Source organism: Harmonia axyridis, chromosome X (assembly GCF_914767665.1).
Source record: "Harmonia axyridis chromosome X, icHarAxyr1.1, whole genome shotgun sequence".
Classification (NCBI taxonomy): Eukaryota; Metazoa; Arthropoda; class Insecta; order Coleoptera; family Coccinellidae; genus Harmonia; species Harmonia axyridis.
This window is the reverse complement of record NC_059508.1, coordinates 6,797,071-6,807,279: the sequence shown is the minus strand read 5'-3', so window position 1 is coordinate 6,807,279 and position 10,209 is coordinate 6,797,071.

The following is a 10,209-nucleotide window of genomic DNA, read 5'->3' as shown; positions in this document are numbered from 1 at the left end:
CACCCTGTATACACAAAAATATCAAAATGATATGATCTGTGATCACGCAAATATATTCGGTATTTCTCTTCTACTATTTGTTCATCATTCGTCATTCTGTAGACAAATTTGAAATTTTCTTCACACGATACAAAAGTACTAGTATGTATGTTAACATGTACGAAGCTGTACATGTGATTTTTATGATTTAACAATTTCTGGACGTTGTTGAAGGTATGATTGAATGAATACAAATTACTGAATACAAATTACTGAATACAAATGACATAAGAAATGTCAAAACATAATTCCTAGACAGTATTAGCACTATAATAATTTAAAATTGTACCTACTTAATTCCTATTAAAAAAACCCTTTCATTTTATCTCCTGTGTGTTCAGCGATTTTTATGAATTACCAATGGAAAATTTATCTGCGCTGTCCTGATGGGCTGAAAATGGAACATCATTTGACAAATTTGGCCACGGTCCACATTTTTCTCTTTCCGAAAGTCAAATGACCAGTCTTCAGTTGTAAAATCGAAGGGAATTTAGGAATGAATATTGTGTCTTGATTGTTTGCCTTCGAATTCTCAAGATATGGTATTGCAGGAAAAACTCTGAGACCATCCAGATATTTTTTCAATTGAATTTCAGACTACACAATCGTGAGATATAAGAATCAGATTCATCAAAAATTACAGTACGAAAGCTTATTGAGAGATTCTAATTTTCTGTTTGTCACTTCCGTAAAGAGTGATAAAACGGAGTTTATCCTTCTCAAATAGACCTCTGCGACTTATAGCTTACTAAGACCTCCATTTTCCACAATCTTGAAGTGAACTAGACGGTTAGGGCATGTAAGGACCGAACAAAAGAGCCGGCAAAATTAAATTACATGCTCAATGTGTTCATGATCAGAAGGAATCTGTAATGATTCTTATTCCAGATATTGTTCAAGTCCCCCAAAAATCAATCGAAAACGAATAAGAATATTGATTATTTCATTATACAAGGTGATTCACCGGGATGGTCTATTTTATGAAAAACTAATCATAATTTTGGGATGAAAATTTGCATATTGCGGTTTGAGACAATGATCTTTCTCCGTAGAATATTTTCAGACCGCTGCAACTATATAAAAAAGCAAAGACTGAGTACAACCAATTATTAAGACACTCTAAATTGAATTATAATAAAAAAATTATACTTAATTCCGATAACGTTTGCAAAACAGTTTGGAAATTAGTAAACAACGAATTAAACATCAAAGTTAAATCTCAGAAAAAGATTACACTACGGGTCGATGGGGAACTCATCTCCTGTCCCCAGAAGGTTTCGGAGGCTTTTGCCGAATATTTTACTGAAGTGAATGTTGTCTCTATACTTAAACATTTTGGCGTTTTCTTGTCTGGTTCATGCACCTTGCAGACTTCCCTAAACTGTAATTTCTTCTTCTTTCCCGCTACTGCCGAGGAAGTTTCATCCACCATTTGCTGTCTGAAGAATAGTAGTAGCGCAGGTCCTGATATGATATCTGCCAGGGCCCTGAAATTCATTTCTCCTTTAATATCTGAACCCCTGGCTGCTCTGCTGAATGAATCAGTGTCCTCTGGTCACTTCCCAACTATCCTCAAATTGGCGAGGATTATACCAGTCCATAAAAGGGGTGACGCACAAGATATAACAAACTATCGACCTATCTCCATCCTTAGCCAATTGTCAAAAATCTTAGAGAAAGTCATATATAATCGCATGTACAATTATTTGACAAAGTATTCCATACTATCGAGTCAACAACATGGCTTCAGGCATGGCAGGTCGACACAATCGGCCGGTTGTGAATTTTTCGAGTATGTTTACAGCTGCCTGGATGGCGGTGACTACGTGGCAGGTATTTTTTTTGATCTGTCGAAGGCATTCGACACGCTGCAGCATGACTTCATTTTGAATAAGATGTATCAGATGGGATTCAGGGGCGTGTTTCTTGATTGGGTCAAGAGTTTTCTATCTGATCGAAAAGTTTATGTGAGATTGAATGACGGTTCATCTGACGAATACACCAACAACATGGGTGTCGCTCAGGGATCTGTACTGGGCCCGCTTCTGTTCTTATTATTTATTAATGATCTGCCTGCATACGTTGTAGCCCATACTCTCATAATGTTCGCTGATGATACTTCTATCGCTATTGGAGCGGAAAATTTGCAGGAATTGAAGTCGCTGTGCGAAACGATAGTACAGTATTTCATTGATTGGTGCCACAGAAACGCACTTATTCTCAATATGACGAAGTCGGTAATAGTTAGGTTTCGGAATCAAGATAACCCGAGTGTCGAACCCTTCATTATAAAACACAAACAGGAAGAATTGAGGGCGACCGACGACGTGAAATTTCTGGGCTTATATGTGGACGGAAACCTTAGGTGGCATCTCCACATTGATCATGTTTGTGGGAGGCTGAACAGTGCTTACTATGCCTTGTTGCGTCTCAGGAGTTGTCTTCCTGTCGAGGAGCTACTCACTATTTATTACAGCATGGTTTACAGTCATCTAAATTACAACGTGGTTCTTTTGGGCTCCTCGACAGTGTCAAGTCGAGTTTTCATTTCTCAGAAGCGTATCGTACGACTTATTTTCGGACTTCGGCCATGCGATTCATGTCGTCCGATTTTCGGTCAATTTGGTATGCTTCCCTTCCCATGTATTTACATTCTTAATTGCCTCAATTATATCCACCTTAACATCAGTAAATACAAGAGATGCTCTGACTTTCATGGGTATGAAACACGCCATACTGATACCATAGCCTTCCCCAAACATCGTACAGCTAAATATGAGTCCTCACCGAGCTTTATGGGCATTAAATTGTACAACCGTTTGCCTAGTAGGTTGAAATCAATGAATGGAAGGTCTTTCAAGCGAGAAGTAAAGTTGCTATTGATTAAAGGATGCTACTATAGTGTTGGAGAGTTCCTTAGGGACTCCATTCTTTGAATCTGTTTTTTTTTTGTTTTTTTTCTCTCTATGAAATTGTATACTATTTTTATATGACTTGTCCTATACATTTGTTTAATGTCAGGAAGGATCAATAAAGTTTATTATTATTATTATTATTATTGTTTGTACCGGAAACTGACTACTACTTCCTTATTTCAAATGGCACACTCAGTATATTATTGCATCATTAGATAGCTTTTTTGACGACAATTTCGGCAATATGCCAAACCTTTGGTTGAAACTCAACGGTTCATGAGTTAATGGGATTCTTATGGAGAAAATATTGTCGATGAGGAATCATATTTTTTCGGATATTTCGGCAGAAAAAGCTTTTTTTGGAAAAATTGTTTTTTTTTCGATTCTGCAAGTACGTTCTATTAAAAGACTGTTTTCGGTTTGGAGCAAGAATGTACAGGGTGTTTATAAGGAGATCATGAACTTGCACAACTCAAATTCATCAAAACTCAAGATTCTCAAATTAGAACCAATATTTGTTTTATTTCAGTCGATTCCACATACTAAAATAGTGGGGGTTACTTAAGCCCCTATATCCCCCTATACCTAAAATGAATACTTCAGGAGTTTTCCAAGAATAACGTTAAATGAGGAAAAACCGCAATTCTTCACTGTGTGGAGTCGTCTGTGACCTCCGTAAAACACAAAAAGAAACTTAAATTCGATGTTTGAATAACTTAATAAAAAAACTGTGACTCTTCATCGCCACAATTTTTTTTCTTAAAAATCCCTTCAACTCATGAACTATGATTTTATTGATTCTCTCATCTTTAGATTCTAAAAAATTTCAACTCCAAATGTCCTAAAAGGTTCATTATTGGACATACTGAACCAAACTACACCCAAAATATTCTTTATAACATAGCAGTACCACAGAATTATATTATTATAATTTCGTGTTGAATTCGCATATATGCCTATTCTGTATAAAGAAAAAGCAAATGATATTTTCTCGATTCTACTCAAATGAACCCATGAATCTGTGTAAAAGCGATTCATCTCCAGTATCTTTCAGCATTGTTCAAAATGATGAACGAGCAGACCTCTGGATTATGAAGTGCTAGTAAAAACAATCAGAGGATTACATAGATGATTAATTTTGTAACACAGTTCGGAGTGTTGACTAACCATTTCAGCATTTTCTCAAGATTAACTCAAATTCGAGATATTATCCATTCATCATAATCTGAGACTGCTTGGGGTATTTCCTAGCATCCCATCAATCCGTTTGAAACAAACAAAAAATAAAAGTTATTCAATTATTTCATATGAACCGTTATACAGGGTTTCCCGGGAAGAATGCGACAAACGGATGCCATGAATGGTCATCATGAAGGATTCGTATCAAGAGGTTTCAATCGCATCAAAATTTGAAATTATTCGGTCGATTAGTTAACCAGTTATTGAACTATGAAATTTCACTCGTGAGATGAACATCACCCTGTATATCCCAACCGAAGACACTCAGGCGATTGAAACCCCTTGATGACCTCCATTCATGGTACCCGTTTGTCTCATTCTTCCTGGGACACCCTGTATAAACATCATTTTGATTGAAAATATTTCAAATTTCACTTCACATCTCCTCTAACACAAAATGTATCGACTTGTACGGGAGAATTCATATAATAAAAATCAATTACGGAAATTAATCATCAGTTCCAAAATTTCGAGAATGAATCATTCTGAAACCCTAAGGGCAACCACCAGTCTTAAAAAAATATGGGTTCAAATATCATCTAATCAATACATACCCCTCAATTTCCTGATAATGTGTCCTCAACTTTCGAAGCTATGATATTTTATAAGTTTGAATCTTTCAATTTTTTACTTTCAGATTAAGCTATTCGACATTATGAAAGATATTGCGCTATTTATCGATTAAACCCTCAGAAATGATTAACAGTATCTGATAAAAAAATATGTTGTGAAATATGCATACTCTATTATTATTATTATCAGTTAGCCTTCCTTGAACTGTGACCAATTTGATCTTTTATTCTTAACCCTACCTATTCATACAAACCCAGGGAGTCCGTCGATACGGTTAACGAAACCGACGACATCCTTAGGAGCCTTGGCTATTACTTCGTGAATATCCTGATCTGACTTTCCCTTGTGAGTGGTTCTCAAGCCAGTCAGTCCCGGACATTTGAACAGTTGTTTTATGGTATTACGGCACTCCTATGTTAGTAGAGACCCCTGGCTATAATATTCCAGGGATCTCAGCGTAAGGCCTATATACCTTAATACCTGTGCCTCTTTCTGATTTTGATCCATCGGTATACCATAAGGAGGACTTTTTATCCAAGCGATTTATGAAGTTCATTGAACTGAGACGACATAAAGGAAGGTAATTTGAAATCGAATAAATTTATGATAATTTATTGAATTTGCCCTAGTTAGAAAGTTCGTATCGTCGGTGGATCATTGGTATAAACGATAAAAAGAAGAGGTCCCCGAATGGAGCCCTGTGATACACCTCGCGAGACACGGAATGCCTCCGAAATCATTCCTTTCCAATCAATTACCTGGGATCTATCTGTCAAAAAGGACTTGAGTATGGAAAGAGCCTCACCCCGAACACCGTAATACTCCATCTTGTCTAACAGAATTTCCTTCACCACAAAATCGAATGCCTTGGATAGGTCGCAGAACAACACTTCGCATTCTTCTCCCGTTCAAGGCATCGGTAATTGCTTCCCAAAGACTAATCAACGCAGTTATGGTGGACTTTCCCTTGGTGAAGCCATGTTGATCATTACTTAAGATATTATTTTTCTCCAGGAAACTCAGCAACCTCCGCCTGTGTAACTCCTCAAGAAGTTTAGACAGAACAGGAAACACCGATATAGGCCTGTAATTGTTTGGATCATTGACATCTCCTTTCTTGAATATTGGCACGATTCTTGCTGCTTTCAACTTTGATGTCTGTTCCAGAATTGATTGAACACCTCACATAGTATTCTTGATATGTGAGGAAATATCTTTTTCAAAACGATGGTGTTCATTCCCTACACATCTTGATTGAATTTGCTTTTCAATTTTTCTACAATGTTCTCAAGTTCTGTCACGTCTGTGGGATGGTTGAACATTGTATGAGGAGACATTCCTGATTTATATTTTTGAAGCTCGTTTCTACCCTGGAAGACTTACACGTGTGCGACACACTCTGGTATCACATCCGAGGGTTTTTGAATCCAATTGATTCAATATCCTTATATATCCATTCCAGTTTCCCGGATAGGGATTTTCAATGCGGGATATTCTTGTCGTCGGCATACGCGAGTATCCAAATCACTTTCAGCGAGCCTCTCCTGGAGATCATCCATGACCAAGCTCCACAATAGGGGAGGCAGCACCCCTCCTTGAGTATATCCCCTGCATGTTCCCCCCAAACAGACCACAACAATTCGCCCCCTCTACATAGCCGATATACACTCAACAGTGGAGGATTAAACTTTTTGCATCATCAACCCAACATATGGAGACATGCCCCCCAATGTCACCAAACATTGCTAGAATAATCTCCTAAGCGGAGAGAGTGCCCTCCACCTCTCCAAGGAGAAGATGAAGGGCGTCTACAGGTTATACCCGCCCAATAAGCAATCTGTTTTTTATAGAGCTTCAGATTTTCCCTTATATTGTTGTTTATTTTGTATCCATGGCCTTCAGGAGAAAGGAGGTGGGGCATATTGGCCGATTGGACTTGCATACTCTAAGAACCCGAATAATTGATCACGGAATTAGGAACGAAATAGGTTGTCATGACGTCAACTGGACACGTGTGACAGTTGCATTTTCGTTTGTTTGGATTTTTTAACATCTGATCCCTTCCCAACAATAAGGGTCAATAACAAAAGATTTCGAAGTCGGTAGTCCACTAACGAAGCTGCATTATAATAGAGGTCTATTGAAAAAAGCCCTGATTCCAGATAAGTACCTCGTTGAAATAATTCTTCATATGTTATTCCAATTATGCTGGATTTTCTCTTTTTCAATGTCTCATGAAAAACTGAACAGAATAATAAAGCTCCTTTTATAACGCACAATACAAAGTATTAAGTATTTTCTTCATATAAGAAATGGTAATCTTTTCCACGTGCGTCTTAAGTTTGACCTTCTGGTAGCATTGACGTCAATAGATATGTCTCTTACCCTAAAAATATCAACCACTCGTATTAAAGCTTATGATAAAAGCATACCAACATTTTCGAATAACGATGCAGCTTAAGAATATCAAAGGCGTAGAAATGGGGGGTACTGGAGGTAACCACCCCCTCCCCACCCAAGATTTTCAAAATATAAAATTCAGAAATCTCGCAATGATGAAAATGAAAATTTCTCCATAAAATGAACCAATAATAATCATTTTGCTTTTCTTTGAAATCGACACGTTAGTGAAAAATCGGACCCCTTTACGGTTTATGAATTTATTATCGCTTTCAAGATGAGTATTTTTATTGAACTACGAGCTCGTCTTTGTCCGAGGTTTATTATTTTCCTTTATCTATCCAGCTTTCTCGGCATCGAGCCTTATTTACCATCTGTGATTTTTGCATTCATATATCATCGGTATACACTTACCTGTTGTTTTCGGTTTTTTGTATTATTCTCGTCACAAAAGTACAATATGTAGTTATCAAAGAACTGAACTGAGTAATTCGCATCGAAAAATTGTCTAGGCTAGGTTGTACAATTTATTGTGTTTCATTCAAATTGCAATTTATTTGTGAAGACATCAGTTTTTAATTGATCTCTACAGGTATTCCTAAATTGGAGGTAGAAATGAAAATGATAGATTTCTCGGATCATTTCAAGAAAAAAGTGCAATAACATGAGTCCGCAAACGCTTTGTGGTTTTGAGATATAGGTTTTGAAGTTCAAGATTTTCTCCCAAAGCACTTTCCCTTCACAAGATATTCAACTTGAATTGGCATAGATATTCCAATTTCAAGTTTTCATCATGTGATATCCTAATTTCGAATGCAAATCTACAGGGTGAATTTTTCTGGAAGGGTGACCGCTTCTTTCCTCCAGAATTATTTTTTGTGAACCACTGGTAGTTTAGAAAAATTCAAAAAGAAACTCTGGTTCAGTACTACACTTCTTGGTTTGTTGTAGCTTTTCGTATCTGCAATCGATTTCGAGAAAAAAATTCAAACAGCTATCTAAAGTAATTCTCAGGAAAATCCGAATTATTATAAAGATCCAGTTAGGTAGCTGTGATAAATAATTTGATTATAAGTTTTGGTACTTATTCATCAACTATGTAGCGAATATTAATAAAGATTCGATAAACTGGTTAAGCATCACAAACAAGTAGGACGACAAGAAACAACCAGTATCTCCAAAACAAAGCATCTGCGTGCTAATGTTTATGGGCCATTTCATGATCCTAGGAATCTCTCATTTTCATTCAACTTCAATTCAGGAACACCCAGTATAAGATAACAACAATCGTGTTGGTAATGAAAAAAAAATTCGAGGATTTTGGTTCAAACTTCGTCATCAAACCTCTTTTTCTCACATTATAGATATGAGTAAACAATGTCGTCAAAAAATTTCTTTTCAATTACCCCCCAAGAAAAAAAAGATCTACGCCCATGGGGAATATCCGGGTATTTGCACGTGTGCTTTAGATGAATATTTTTGTGACGTTTGAAACCATCGAAAACATTCAGGATGATTGCGAGAAATATTTAATTCAATACAATTACAGAACATATTACTTCTCTCCCCAAAGTTCAGAGGCAAACATTATTCAGTAAAAATCAAATTGTGAAACGAAAAATGCATTCATCCTCTTCACCTCTTCTGATGATTTGAAACTTCAGCTGGGAGTTCTGTAAGTTGATTGTGACGCTACCAACATTCATGCGAATAGCTCTCATAGTTTCCGAGAAAATCCCTGGACGGCAGCAGGATTGTTTTTTTATTCGATTTTTGAATTCTATACATTCCAAAACGTTGTTAACAGTGGAAATTTCTGGGAAAAAGGATTGAAAGCTGTTTTCGTTGAACTATTCCGAAGGTTTGTTTTTGCAAATAATAAACCAGTTGGCCATTCTCGAATTTTCCGAGGAAAATTTTCGATATGAACCAACCTGAATAAAATTATTTCACTACTGAAATATACTCTACTTATATCATTCAAGTACCCATACAATATTCCGTTCTAATATATCAGAAAATATCTTCTCGCTTATACTCCATACGATTTGGGAGTTATCAAATATTAAATAAATAATAAATAAAACTTCCTCGAGTAGTGAGAAGTTTTTTCCACTCAGATATTATCATTTCAATATTACAAATATTTTGTTGAGTCTTTATTGAGATTTACAATATACTTTTTAGAGTATTGAGTGAATGTTATGTTATGTTATGATTATGATATCAAATTATGTTTGGCCAAGTCTGTTTTAACCTTCGTGAGTTAAATGGATTTTCTGTAATTTGATCAATCAGTTGGTTGGTATGATCTTCTAGTTTCTAGTGTTGTTGCAGATTTTCAGAAGCTGTTTTGACGTTTTCATGAGATGTAAGTAAAGCCACATCGTCTGCAGAAGTTGCTATGGTGGTGTTCTCATTTTCCGTTATGTCTGAAATATAGATGATATATAGAAGTGGTGCCAATAAACTTCTCTGTGGGACTCCGGATTTGACTTTGGAAGAGGTAAATATTTCTTCTCTTTATTTCACGACGAAATAACAGTATGACTTCAGAATCATGTAATATGGTTGTGGAAGAAGTCGCTTAAGTTTGATTTGCAGTCCGTTGTGCCAAACCTTGTCGAGTGCTTGAGATGAGTCCAGAAATACTGTTGAGCAGAATTTGTTTTTCGAGATTGTTGAGATGGTGTTTACGATGCATTGAATTTGATGTGCTGTCATGTGTTTTCTACATAGTTGATGGTCCAGTACCTACTAGTTGGTGCATGTCTTCTTTCAGCCTTTTCGGAGAAAGTTTCTCAAATAGTTTACCCAAGATTGTTAACATACTTATAGGCCTTTATGATTCAACTTTGTGTTCTGGTTCACCTGGTTTGGCTATCATTATAACCTCAGCATACTTCCATATGATGGAGAAAAAGGATATGCTCATCATTCTACTATTGTGGGTTGTACAACAACTTTTTAAGGTAACTTTTTAGGTTACGTTATGAAGTTGTAACTGGGTGCCTTCTTGTTTTTGAGTCTTCTTATTTCATTG